General features: G+C 43.5%; 1 protein-coding gene across 1 annotated transcript in view; it reads left to right on the top strand.

The window, feature by feature from the left end:
- NARS2 (asparaginyl-tRNA synthetase 2, mitochondrial) overlaps positions 1 to 4,136 on the top strand; it is a 143,975-nt gene extending 139,839 nt beyond the window's left edge. Inside the window, exons 15-16 of the transcript XR_014250234.1 lie at positions 252 to 336; positions 2,520 to 4,136. The gene's annotated coding sequence lies outside the window, so the exon portion shown is untranslated. The remainder of the gene's footprint in view (positions 1 to 251; positions 337 to 2,519) is intronic.
- The last annotated feature ends 10,527 nt before the right edge of the window (positions 4,137 to 14,663 follow it).

The raw sequence follows: 14,663 nt of genomic DNA on the forward strand, positions 1-14,663 counted from the left end.
CGTGGGTCTGTGGGGGTTTTTTGGCAGGGGGTTTGGGGGAGGATTAGGAGGGTCTGACAAGAACTTAATTGTGTGAGTGATCCATTCCAGATCTAGACATAGCTCTCCCACCCTCTGACCCAGCCCAGAGACTCTTAACTCTCACAGAACGGCAAAGGAATGGTTTGACCTTTTGTCCCTCCCAAACAGAATCTGCTAGAATCACCCCTCTACAGTGTTATACATTCATATTCTCTATAAATTGAATCTAGACATTTCAAGCAGGACTGAACAGGCACTGAAGATGCAACTGGTGAGATGGATTAACTCTACCCTTCTTTAAATCTCTTACTTCAGGTAATTATAGATGAGAGATGCTTATTTGGATTGGATTGATATTTTATTCGTATATTTATTTTAGTAAGTGGTGAGGCAAGAACATAAAAATGCAGAGTTGAAAGACAGATTGGCCTGGATTGAATTGATAAGAAATGTCTGGGGCGTTTTGGCTTCTGATCAATATTTGTATTCAGTCTGCAATCTAAAGTATGTATAATAAAAAGAAAACAGGTGGGAGTAATATCTGACAGTAGTTCTTCCCAGGTTCAATTCCTATTAAAAGATAGCAGAAGCATTAAGGAAAGAGGGGAAAGCCACCTTAATCACCCTACACCAAAATGCTTCAGTAGGATTTCCATAAAACAGGTCTTATTAGATCATGGTCAGCACCCCTCCAGAAACTTAGACATTCCACCATTGCCAGGAGCCCTGGATTGCCCCTTCGATCAGCTAAGACTCCAGCTGGCTCTTGTGCAGTTTGGTTTGGAATCCAGTGGATTTACAGCCATTATTAGTACACTGTGTGGTAGTTTCTGGGGGACCTTTGTAAAGAAATCAGGAGTTTAGATGGTTCGTAAGCTGCCATTCAGGCAGCTAATCACTGAATTAACATAGTTTATGACTCTTCAGTAACCTTCTGCTACATCTTTACTGTTCATAATTGTTATTAATAATATGACTATCATTTGGACATTGCTTTACAGTTTACAGTATTTTTTAACATATCCACAATATATTGTGGACCTTGTTCCTTTGTAGCTTACTGTGCCTGAAATTTGTTTGGTTAGATTAGTTTATTTGTTATGGAGATTGGTTATTAGGAATTCCTAATAATGAGGGAGAGTAAGACTACAAATAAAGTTCACCACTCTCAGCCTCCAGAGAAACTGAAAGCACAGAACTTTTTATAGTAATCAAAGAATCTTGCCTTTTAAGCCCCAGTGCAAAACACACTTTGGCCTCTGATTTCCTTGTTCTGTACAGGGAGAAGAAATTTAAGAATCTGATGGAAAATGATGGTTGAGCCCAAATACATTCTAATAAAGAGAAACATTGAAAGTGGAATACAGAGTCCCAGACCCAGCAGTGTACTTAAGCTCACTATGCAGTTTTTTAAATGAGTCTGTGTTCATATTTGTCTTACTTTCCTCTTAGGATCATCCTAGAATATACATAGGAAGGTAGATGAAAGAACTTTGATAGGAATTATTAATATCCTCCCCAAAGTCATCAACCTTTGATATTTCAAGATGATACTCTGAAAATAGAAACTTGGTGGGCCCCTGCAGCAAAGGTTTTTTTCGTGCTACAAATACACATGTACACAGCTAGAACTGTATTTTGCAGAACCTGGCTTCTGCCACATGCAGAACCTTCTCTGCACTCTGGCTCAACAAGAACTGCTGGTTTGCTGTTTTCCAGTGATCCTAGATTTGAAAAATCTCTTAGAGATCATATCCCTTCCCCTGTATATGATGTATAAATTACCCACCTCTGTATTTTTCCCAGTTCTACTAATTTACCCACTGGACCTTCAGTGAATTAAGAACTGTCTGTCTTAAGAGGTAACTTTTTTTTAATCCTTGGAGAACTGTGATTGTGACCTGATAGTAACAGAGCCTGCCTCTCCATGGCATGCAAAAATCATAAATTAGAAACAGCCACACACTTTCTTCTCCAGAATAGAATCTCTGTAGCTGCTCATTTGGGACAGTGTGTCCCTCCCTGAAGGGCTGCACCCCACTAGGGTGTTCACCAGGCAGAGTGTCCTTAAAGTGGGCCTTTCTCTTAGTAGAGGAATGCTTCCTCTCACTGTCCACTCAGCTGCTGCCCAAGTACCCTGTGATACCAGTCTTGACGTTAGAAGAGCTTAAAGTCTCCAGTGCCTCCTCCCTGTCTGTCTTACAGCCTATAGTAATTGTTCCTCCTCCTGTATCTGTAATACTGCTGAAAGATCTCAGAGTTTCAGAATGTTCAGGGCAGTACCAACCCCCTTTATTTGGGGATTGCAGAAATGGACTTGGGTCATATATAGATTTGTTGTTGAAGAACAGTAAGTTCCTTTACTGAAGATTTCTACTGATACTACATTTTCTTTGCATTGCCCCAAAAGGCAGAAACTGATTCCTTATCCAGTTAGGATACGGCTGGCCAACGATCTCTTTAAATGTAATTTCCATCTTCTACCTTCTGCGTTGCAGGTTTTTGCATCAGGAAACTGTCGGGTCAGATTCCTGCCAGAAAATGTGCTGGATGTTTCGTGTCTTGGAAGGGGTATTAGACGTAGAGGGAGAAGACTCTGGTTTATGTCTGACACTCTACTTACCAGCTGTGGAACCTTGAGCAAGTTATTTTTTCTCTGAGTTTGTATACGTATCTGCAAAATGAGGATAATATTTAACTTACAGAGTGTTGCGAGAAACGGTGAAGACTATGTGAAAGGGTTTCATAAGTTGACAACACTACATAAATGTAAGGTCTCCTAAGGGAATCCTTTTCAAAACAAAAAAAAATCTGTGTGAACTAAGATATTTATTGCATGTTGAATGAAATATTTTACAGCCATAAAAATTATAAGAGAAAATGTGTTGAAAATTTTTTAAGTTGTACTTTGCAGTTATAACAGTGTAAAAGCTATGTACATGGATTAGAAGCATATGGGAAAAAAAGGAATCAGCTGTTCCAGGAAGTGGAATTGAGCGACTTTTCTTTAAAAATCTCTGGCCTATTCAGTTCAGTTCAGTAGAGGCACTGTGCCAGGTTCGGTGCTCGATTCTGTGAATACAGAGAAAAATAGGATATGCTCCCACGTCTCAGGGACTCCCATTTTGTATAATCTTTGTTAAAGTGTATTATGTATAAGAATCACCTGGGGAGCTTATTAAAAGTTCAGATTATCCTGATACCACCCTAGAACGTCTGTTCCACCCTAAAAGGTCTAGGATGGAACAGCACACAGTTAGCGTTCTTTAAACGGTCACCCTGAGTGATTCTAATATAGGTGGTTTAATTTCACACTGTGAGAAACCTTCAGTGAGGTTCTAATGTTTTTATAGTAAAAAGTAATAATTACACAGATCTGCTCATTGAAGAATTTGATTGTTCTGTCTGGACCTTTTTTTTTTTTTAATACTTAGATATACTTCTTTTTTTTTTTTTTTTTAATAATTCTTTATTTTATTTATTTATTTTTGGCTGTGTTGGGTCTTCGTTTCTGTGCAAGGGCTTTCTCCAGTTGCGGCAAGCGGGGGCCACTCTTCATCGCGGTGTGCGGGCCTCTCACTATCGCAGCCTCTCTTGTTGCAGAGCACAGGCTCCAGACGCGCAGGCTCAGTAGTTGTGGCTCACGGGCCTAGTTGCTCCGCGGCATGTGGGATCTTCCCAGACCAGGGCCCGAACCCGTGTCCCCCTCATTGGCAGGCAGATTCTCAACCACTGCGCCACCAGGGAAGCCCCTTTTTTTTAAATATATATATTTTTTTAATTTTATTTTTTTGGCTGCATTGGGTCTTCTTTGCAGCGCACTGGCTTTCTCTAATTACAGTGAGCAGGGGCTACTCTTCATTGCGGTGTGCAGGCTTCTCATTGCGGTGGCTTCTCTTGTTGTGGAGCACGGGCTCTAGGCGCACAGGCTTCAGTAGTTGTGGCACGTGGGCCCTAGAGCGCGCGGGCTTCAGTAGTTGCAGCACATGGGCGCAGTAGTTGCAGCGCATGGGCTCTCGGGTGCGTGGCCTTCTGTAGTTGTGGCACACGGGCTCAGTAGCTGTGGCACATGGGCTTAGTTGCTCTGCGGCATGTGGGATCTTCCCGGACCAAGAACCCATGTCCCCTGCATTGGCAGGCGGATTCTTAACCACTGTGCCACCAGGGAAGTCCCCTGTGTGGACCTTTGAGCTGGCTTCTGTGCCTCTATATCAAGCATGGGAAAGCCATCCTGCGGAGTGGTGTTGCTCTGGAACTCATGTGGCAGAGACCCTGCCACATCTCTCGACCTTTATCTCTTTGCCTCACTTCCTTTCTCTTCCACTACCTCTCCCATGTTTTTTCTCTGTGCATGTTTTTCTCTCCCACTCTGATTCCTCCTATGCCTGCAATACAGCAACATCCAGGTGCTTCCCCTTCCTTTCTCCACCCCTTCCCCCAACCAGACATGTCAACTTTATTGAAAAGAAACCCAACCTACTTCTAGTTTACTAACTTGTAGAGGAAGGCTCTTGTATCTAGTTAATGTTTCTCAGAAAACTTAGGAGTGGGCTATTCATGGATCAACAACCACAAAGATACCATATGTGGACCTTTTGTGTCTTTATTTTGACTGTCATTTCACTCTTGATTAACTTTTTTCTAGTGGGTTAGCAGCCTTCAACAGAGTCCTGTCCTGCCCATCAGGCTGGAGTGTGCCCTGCATCTGACAGAGCACTGCTTGTCTCCACATGCCTATGCACGGGCTTGGGTGGCTTTCTCAGGCTAGACACCTGTCACCTCTTAGTCACCTAGAATCAAAATATTAACCGCTCTAATCACACTGTCTGAGGCCATGAGGCTTTATTTCAAGAATGGTGACACTCCAAAATGCAGCTAGGATTTCTACATTTTCATGTGTTTATATTACTAGTGTTGGTGTTTATATGACTTGCACCTCTAGATACCAAGGGTTGATCAGTGGCTTCCAGACGCCCTCCCTCCATTATGCTCCCTCAGAACCATATGAAAATACTGGTCCTCTTATGTTGTCATTTGTCTTCTCTGCCAGAACGTGAGCTCCATGAGAACAGGAGAGTGTATTTATCTTTGTATGTCCAGTGCCTTGGAGAGTATCTGGAACATAGAGGGTACTCATTAAATAACTCTTGAATGAATTAGGTATCAAAAATTAGGTGTCAAAACAAAGTAAATGTATCCATCAGACAAAAGGGAAATATTCCTTAAAAAATAATTCCCAAACTGACTTGCCCCCCTATATGTCTCTAAAATATTCCATAAATTGAATTTTTAAATTAGCCCTTTCAGCCTAAATCCAAGTCTGAAGCCACTGCCTGAACACAGAACAGAAAGTCAGGGATTGGGACTTCCCTGGTGGGGCAGTGGTTAAGAATCCACCTGCCAATGCAGGGGACACAGGTTCAAGCCCTGGTCCGGGAAGATCCCACATGCCGCGGAGCAACTAAGCCCGTGCGCCACAACTACTGAGCCTGTGCTCTAGAGCCCGTGAGCCACAACTAATGAGCCTGCGTGCCGCAACTACTGAAGCCCACATGCCTAGAGCCCGTGCTCCACAACAAGAGAAGCCACCGCAATGAGGAGCCTGCACACCGCAAAGAAGAGTAGCCCCCGCTTGTCACAACTAGAGAAAACCTGCACGCAGCAACAAAGACCCAAAGCAGCCAAAAATAAATAAATAAGTAATTTAAAAAAAAAAAAGAAAGTCAGGGATCAAAAGAAACTATGAGTTCAACTAGTAATTTGTCATTGTAATCTGTTACTGAAGGTGAGTTTCTAGGGCAACTCTCCAGCACTGCTTCTGGAGTACAGTGACTTAGTAGGCTTGTCAAGAACCTCTCCATGCTATTCATCATTACATAACCAGCACCTAGCCAAGTGCCTTGCACATAGTAGGTACTCAGTAAATATTTGTTGAATGAATTATTTGATTGGTGGAGGAAATTCAGAAGCAAGTCCTAAGACGAATTTAGTTGGAGTCGCTCATATTTTCAGTTAGTGTTTTTTTCCACCTTGCTCTCTAAATCTAGATAAGTTTCTTGCCTCAAAATTGAAGGAGCTACTGCTTACATCATCTAATTCAGCAAACGTTAATTGATGCCTACTCTGTGCCTCTCTGTGTGAGGCATCCAAAGACAAGGAAAACCCAAAGACAAGGAAAACCTGTACTATGTGTCCCCATATAGGGGGGGACAAACTGATAATTTTGTTGGGCTGATAATTTCTCTGTGCTCCCACAATCCTTTGAACATACCTCTATTATAACATTGCCCACATACTACTATAGACATCTGCTTATCTATTTCTCTCCCCAGAAAGACTCTGAACTTCTTAAAACCCTGGTCTTACTCACCTCAGTATTCCTATGCTGAACTTGTCATAGTAGGTTCTCAGAAAATCTTTATTGAGAACTGAATAACATGGACTTCCATGGTGGTGCAGTGGTTGGGAATCTGCCTGCCAATGCAGGGGACACAGGTTTGAGCCGTGGTCCGGGAGGATCCCACATGCTGCAGAGCAACTAGGCCCGTGTGCCACAACTGCTGAGCCTGCACTCTGGAGCCCGCGAGCCACAACTGCTGAGGCCTGCGCACCTGGAACCCGTGCTCCGCGACAGGAGAGGCCACCACAATGAGAGGCCCGCGCACCGCAGCAAAGAGTGGCCCCTGCTCACCACAACTGGAGGGGGCCTGCGTGCAGCAAGAAAGACCCAATGCAGCCAAAAAAACGAACCAAAAAAACACAACATTGTAAATCAACTATATTTCAGTAAAAATTATTTAAAACTTAAAAAAAAAACTGAATAACAAGTACATAAATAATCATTCCCAAGTAATATATATAAGAATATAAACATTTTGTACTTGAACAGAAATACGTGCCTAAGTGTTTTCTGAGTTTCAAATGATAGATACTGGGTATGTCCTGCAAGAAACAAGATTGGTGTTCATGTCTCTCTTAAACACCTTTCAAGGTATCTAGTTAGTTATCGAACCCATCTTTCATCTGAGAATTCCCCCACCCCTATCCTAGCCAGTAAATCCCCAGCAGACATATTGGGGATATGAACTTCCCTTGCTGGTAGGACTAGGGATGGATACCTGACCCCAAATGGACCAGTCTCATTTTCTCTTAGAAAATTGGGGTTGAGAACACTAGAGAGCCTGGACTAGTTGCTTGAACCAGGAACATGTAAACTTAGGAGCTCTAAGACAAACATGTACCTTAAGAGACAGAGAAAGTCTGCAGAAAGAAAGAACTGAAGGCAAAATGCTCAGAGATGAAAAACCATATGGCCTCTGAGAGAGACAGACACACAAACTGGCTGCCTAGTTCTTGCTATATTTAGTCCTTGGTTGCTGCCCTTCCTGAGGCCACACTCAACTATTTCTTGGGTTCCATGGGATATACCTCTTTTTAAAACAACAAAAAACAAAAAACAGTAAATTCCCTATTGGGGCTTAAGCAAATTTTAAATGGGTATCTGCTTTTACAACTAAAAGAAGACATTAGTACACCGTCTGACTTATGGAAAGAATTCTCCTTACTCTTTAAGCCTCATTACCTTTTCATCATACATTCTATTCTAGAATGTTTGTTGATCAAGAAATTGTTTAGAAGAGGAATTCCTGATAAATAAGATGCAGGAAGGTAAGTGATGACTTCTTTGCTTTTCAAGTTTCTTGGTACTCTTAAGTCACAAAAACAGAAATGAATGGAGACTTATTTACAGAGGGGATTGGATACACATCAGACCTTTTTTTGAACTACAAAATTGGATTAAAGAGGTTTTGAAGGACCAACACATTTGGCAGCTTCCCAAGACATCTATTTTTGAAGATTCTGCTTTCCAGAACTGTTTAAGAATGGCTTTTGTCACAGGCCTTAGCTGTGTTTCAGACTAGCCAAAACTGAAAAGTGGGAAGAGACTAAATCAGAAAGTGTGTGTGCCTAGAGCAGCCCAAACCCTGCTGTTGGGCTGGCATAAACACTCATGGCCAGATCTCTCAAAGTAAGATAAAGACTTTGTTCTTCAGAAACAGTTCCAAACATGAAGTTATAATGATGTCTGCCAACATGTTTCTAACGACTCTAGGAAAAGAAAACAACAACAAGTAAGTTTCCAGCTCTTTTCTCAGTGGACACTGGACCTTGGAGAAGCTTGCATGTAATTTGACTGCAGCTACTTTCTGTTTTTAGTTAATTATGTTAAATGTGCCTCATAACTTCCAATCCCAGTGGGGCTGTCATTTAGAAGGGTGCTGGGGGGAAGCTGTTTTAATTCTGGCTTTTGTTTCAGCCACTAAATGTAATGCCACATGATTGTTGACCCAACAGTAATCCAGTTAAAAAACAGTCTACAGAGTTACTGCATCATCAAAATTAACCCTGATTACATCAAATTATGTTGAAACAGACCACAGCTGTTTGCCCTGTTGAAGCAACTGCTTGAGAGCTCATCCAGAAGATACATCTGGGTGTCAGGAAGACACATTTTGGGTTTTATTTTTGTTTCTCAACATAAATGGAGGAGGGAAACACTCTGTTCTGCCCAGAGTGCTTGGTAGAGCTGAAAACCTTGTGATTCTCCAGAATTAAAAATCTTCGTCATTCCAGAAGAGAAAAAAACCTGAGATCTCCTGTTTCAGTTTTCTATAGGAAGGATGTAAGAAGGAAATCCAAATCTGTTGAGTATTCCTCTTGTCGGCAAAAAGAAGTGGAACTGACTACAGAGAAGGACAGTGGGATTTTTTGTGGAGGGCTGTATGCAGTGGTATGCTGGGCTGGCTCATACCAGCCTGTGAGAATGGATTGTTAAGTTACGGAAAAATTTGCAAGCTGATTGCTAAAGAATAACGTTAAAATTAAATTATAATTAAAAGTGGAAAATAACAGGTATTGGAGACGAAGTGGACAGATTGGAACCCTCAAACATTGCTGGTGGGGATGTAAAATGATGTAACCACTGTGGGAAATAGTTAAAGAGTTCTGTAAAAAGTTAAACACAGAGTCACAGTATGATTCAGCAATTCAACTCCTAGTTATATAGCCAAGAGTATGATAACATAGGTTCACACAAAAACTTGTAGATGAAGGTTCATAGCAAGATTATTCATAATAGTCAAAAAGTGGAAACAACTGAAATGTCTATCAACTGATGAATGGATAAATAAAATGTGGTACATGGATATAATGGAATATTATTCAGCCATAAAGAGGAATGAAGAAAAACTGATATATATCAGAACATGGATGAACCTTGAAAACATTATACAAAGTGAAAAGTCAGACACAAAAGGCTATATAGTATATGATTCCGATTATATGAAATATCCAGAATTGGCAAATCCATAGAGACAGAAAGTAAATTAGTGGTTGCCAGGGGATGGGGTTGGGGGAATGAGGAGTGACTGCTAATGGACATGGAGTTTCTTTTGGGATGATGAAAATGTTTTGAATTAGCAGTGATATCTGCACAACTCGTGAATACACTAAAAAACACTGAGTTGTACACTTTAAAAGGGTGATGTTTATGGTATGTGAATGATACCTTAATTTAAAATTTAAGTCATATAAACTTACAGTTATATAAAAAAGGGAATAAACAAAACTCATCAGTTACTAATTATTTTAATACATTTTACTATTATCTTTGCTCTTGGAGTTATGTCTATTGTATCTTTTTTTTTTTATTGTATCTTTTTGATGGAAATACTAAAGGTGTATTACTGTGCATCTCTTAACTCTGCATTCAGAGACATGAAGTTGATAGCTTGAAATTGTTTGGGGGGAAGAATTGTGGGAGGTTTAGTATTTGCCCCACAAAAATTGTCACATACTACCAATCAAGGCTACTACCACCACCAGAGAGCCGGGTTTTAAACTTTTACCAACACATCACTGGCTGTATAGGTCCAACACTCGTCTTGGATAACTGGTTAAAATTAGAGAGTGAGATGAGATAATCACCTGTGGCCTTTGGATCCCCAGCAAAACAAAGACTAGCAAACCTGCACAGCAACTATGCATGCATTTGGTGCAGAAGAAAGGGCATTTCTGGTCAGCTGTTGTATGAAACCCACTTTGAGTTAGGGAACATGATTCCTCCAGCCTTGCTAGTGTTGGTACAAGGGGTTAAGTGATAGAGCCTGGTAGAATTATCAAAACGAAGCCAGATATCAGATAAACCACAAATGATATTAATTCTTAATCCCAGACAGGAGGGTATCTGGGGAACCTGTATGATAGATTTGGAAACCAAGGGTTAACAAGCGAAACTTCATAGAATTACCTCCAGCTGTTCAGCCCTTCCCATCAGGCTAGTCCCTGCGGTTTAAACACTTCAGCTGCTTATAGGTACCTTCACAGATACTATTATCTGGTGTGGATGATCAAAGAGTTCTAGATGCCCCAGGGGTCCATAGCTCCCACTTGGCATCCTTTAAGGGTTGGTTCTTTCATTCTCAAACATTTACTGAGCATCTATTTTGTGCCTGGCACCATGCTTGGAGGTTCTAGGGATACAAAAATGAGGAAGATGCAGTCCTGTCCTCAAGGAACTCACAGTTCCTTGACAAGGAAACAAATATTTGCAGTACAGTGTGATAACCCAGTTTATATAGGTGCGGTGTGAATCTAAGAATGAACAACTGTGTTGGGGATTGAAGACAGTGAATTTTAGGGAAAGGGGTCTTGACATATGTTCAAGATGTAATTCAAGGTAGGAGTACTCTCTGAAGGAAGTAAGGGGTGATCATGCAAAGTAGGGTTTGGAGTACTAAGGCACTTTCCCAGGGACCTTGACAGTCTTTGTTCTTCCAAGAATATGTTAATTGATTTTGCAGCATGATCTGTGGGTACACTGATATCACCACCTTGTCAGCAGAAATGTCCCAGGAGCCTATCTGCCCCGAAGCAATTAGCACAGGTTCTTATCCTTTACCAAGGAGAAACTGGGGAACGACTTAAACTTTTACTTTAAGAAAGCTTACTTCCAAAATGTCTCCCACTGGATGTAATGTCAAGCAACTCTCAGACAGGGAGGAAACCCAGTTCAGTCTTCAACCACACCCCAAGCCCGTTTCCAGATCTTAGTCCCAACCAGATGCCAAAAGTTGATTTGAGTAGGTGGGAGTAATTTGATTGAGGGAACCAAGTGGGCTCAAAGCACCCAGGGGTTAAAGAGGCTCCCACCACAACATGCCTGAGAGACAAGTGTCCTGCAAGTCACCAGCTGAGGGGGCCCAGCTGGTCGTACTGACCTTGGCAAGCAGCACTCAGCTCTGAAATCAACCTGTCAACTAAATTGAAAGGGAGAAAAGGCAGAAGGGCTAGGACACAAACATTCATCCCCATCCCCAGTCCGATCCCTGACGTCAGGCTTAGCGTGGGCGGTATTAATCAGCCGGCCTGGTGTGCAATTGAGGACAGCTCTCCTTCCAGCCCTTCCAACTCGCTTCTGGGAGCGTGCCACCAGCCATGCACCTGCCACTGGCCACAAACCCTCAACTCCCAGACAGGCACGGATGCAGGCTGTCGCTGACGACACTCAAAGCCACAGTGCACCCTTTAGAACTCAGGCTTTGTAGGGGGGGAGGGGCAGGAGCAAAGCGTGGTGCCCATGCTTTCCTCCCAGGTGTGCATTTCTCTAATCTCTGCAACGCTCCTCCAGAGAAACCCTCCTCGTAAGATGGGTCATTTCCTGGGGATTTAATGAGAATATAGAATTAATGGCCCAAAGCGCTCCTTGCAGCCGGTCATTAATTCCCCCAGGAAATACCGGTGGTCTTTAATCAAAATTGCCTAAATTATAGACTAGTGATGCATGTCCAGGGGAGAGGGGGGGCTGTCGTCCCAACTGGTTCCGATAGATGGCGCCGATCTTCATGTAAATAAACCATTCAAATAATTTGTTTTCCATTTCTCTCCAGTGAAAACCAAGGAGCATTAAAAAACAAAACAAAACAAAAAAACAGCAGGGAGTGGAGAGGACTTAATAAAGGCCCAGAAGCCCAGACAGGAACGTTCTATCCGAAGGCTGTTTCCAGGCCTGGCACGTACCTCAGGCTCAGAAGACTGAGCCACACGGGGGTGCAGCCCGGGACCTCAGCAGCAGTCCCTCCGCCGAAGAGCAGCCTGAGCTGGGTGCTGGCAACTGAGTAATAAAAAAGGTTGGGGGATGGGGGATAGACCAGCAAGAAGAGCCCCTTCCTTTAAACTTTGGGGAAGGAAAGCTGTGTTCAGAGAAGATGTCTGAAGTTGATACTCTGTTGTATTTCAAGGCCCCTCCTGTCATTGGCTTCAAAACATCAAACATGTTTCCACATGAAATTGTAAATAACAATATTGGCGGGGGGCGTCTTTTGCTAAACAAAATAAGACCCTCAAGAGTTTCTGGCCGAGGAGTTCCCTGGTGGTGCAGTGGTTGGGAGTCCACCTGCTACTTCGGGGGAATTGGGTTCGAGCCCTGGTCTGGGAAGATCCCACATGCCGCGGAGCAACTAAGCTCGTGAGCCACAACTACTGAGCCTGCTCTCTAGAGCGCGTGCTCCACAATAAGAAAAGCCACCGCAATTAGAAACCTGCGCACCGCAACGAAGAGTAGCCCCCGCTCGCCGCAACTACAGAAAGCCCGCGTGCAGCAACGAGGACCCAACGCAGCGAAAAATAAATAAATAAATAAACTCTATTCATTAAAAAAAAGAAAAAGTTTCTGGCCGAGTGCAGCCCAACGCCCAACTAACCATTGCTGAACGGTCTCCCAGTCTGTCTTGAATCATATAACTATTAAAAGATACGTAATAGAAGACTACTCTTCTAGGGAAAGATAGGGCCCGTGTATGCCTGACTTGTATCACAAACCTCAGCTGCAAATAAGCCGTGCAGATTTCTCAGACTCTGCAATCCCTGAGACTTGGCACCATGACTCAGAAGTGAATGAAGTCAGATGATTGCTTTATTTTGGTCCGGAGTCACCGCCTCCTGATTGATTTGGCAGGCTTTGAATATTTTGATATTTGTCTCACGGGTTTTAAGGTACTTAAAGCCAGAGATTAAAATGGCCATAATTCTGGTGGTGGCCCTTATATGAGGCTTAAGGATCCCTCAGTTGGAAGGCTAAGAGGCTCTGGTTCCAGCTATAGCCTGACTGTTCTGGTTTTACATGCAATCCAGTAGCACACCGGATAGTGAAGAAAGTCGGTGAAATATTGGGTCCAGGGTTGCTGATCTCTAAACCCTCCCGGGGGCTTAGAAGATCTATGCACATAGTAAAGAATTAGCTTTTACGGACTGATTGAAGTGGTTGAGCTTTCCCCAACCCAGTGAAGATCTGTAAAATGAGAAGGATGTCCAACTGTTTGAAACAACTAGCTTTGCTGCACAGAGATAGGGAAATGAACAAAACAGCCTTAAAGTTGTACGCGGAATGTGAGGTGCTGCTGATTCTACTCATCTGCCCGCAGCGGTTCCCTATTGATACAATGGGTTACTATCCACTTTTCAAAGAAGATGGGGGGAGGACCTCCCTTTTAATGCTGCTTGTAAAAGTACTTTGTGAGTTGAAAAGAGCCCTTACCAAAGGTTTCTGGCGTTTTTTCCCCCTCTATCTACCATGCCGACCGCACTGCTCGATTTGTCAGGTGTGTGCTTCCGCATGCTTTATCTCAGTTAAGTCTCACCACAACACAGTAAGAGAGGCATCTGTATCATGTGAGCCCGAGAGAGTTCTCATAACCTGTGTCAGTAAGTTGGAGCTCTGAGGAATTTTGACCCCAATTTCTTGTTCTACACCACCTTGCCTGCCAATTAACTATGAAATAGTACATTGACTCATTTTTGCTTCCTTGATTCTGCAAATCGTTAAGAATTTTCTTCTACTGAATTGTTTTTCCCAGAGGCAGTGTGGGAGCCAGCTGGACTTTATTTTCTGGTAATAAGAGGACCTTAAATTGCTTTAATGCAGCCATTAAAGCAATTCTCCCACTTTAAATAGCAGATGAGCAGGACCACCCCCAACCCCGATCCACCGCCCAGAATTAGAAAGTTGACTGCATTGCAAAGGCTTTGGGACCTTAGGCTATCTGTAAAATGGGAATAATACTGCCCACCCAATTTGGAGATTTGTGACGACAATCATGTAAGCAAGGAATGTAAAAGTGCCCAGCACGTAGTAGCCTGTTTTCTTCTTTCCGTCTCCCACCAAGGGAGCGAAAGAGTTGCAACTCTTGCTGGGAAGCGGATCACTAATTTCAGCCAGAACCTGACCCACAGAAACCTGAAACTCAGGGAATGGATAGGAAACGGGATCAGCCCTCGGGTCCCTTCCTGACGACCCCTGTGAAAAATCGATTCACGCTCGAGGCCGCGCAGTCCCTTCCCCTCACCCCACCCCCACCAGGGGCGCGGCCGTCTGCCCCGCTAACTGCTTGAGGCATCGGGAAAAAGCCAGACCCTGGGGGCGCGGCCGGCCGCAGGCGTCCTTGCGAACCTCGGTCCTCTGGGGTCCAAAGGCGCGAGGCGCTGTTTGCGTCTTTGAAGGCGGCCCGCCCGGGGGCGCGGCGGGCTGTGGGCGTGGCGAGCGCGCGCCGCCCTTCCTGCCGGGGCGCCCCCACCGCGGCCGGACT

Source organism: Balaenoptera physalus (assembly GCF_965194825.1).
Source record: "Balaenoptera physalus genome assembly, chromosome: 10".
Lineage (NCBI taxonomy): Eukaryota > Metazoa > Chordata > Mammalia > Artiodactyla > Balaenopteridae > Balaenoptera > Balaenoptera physalus.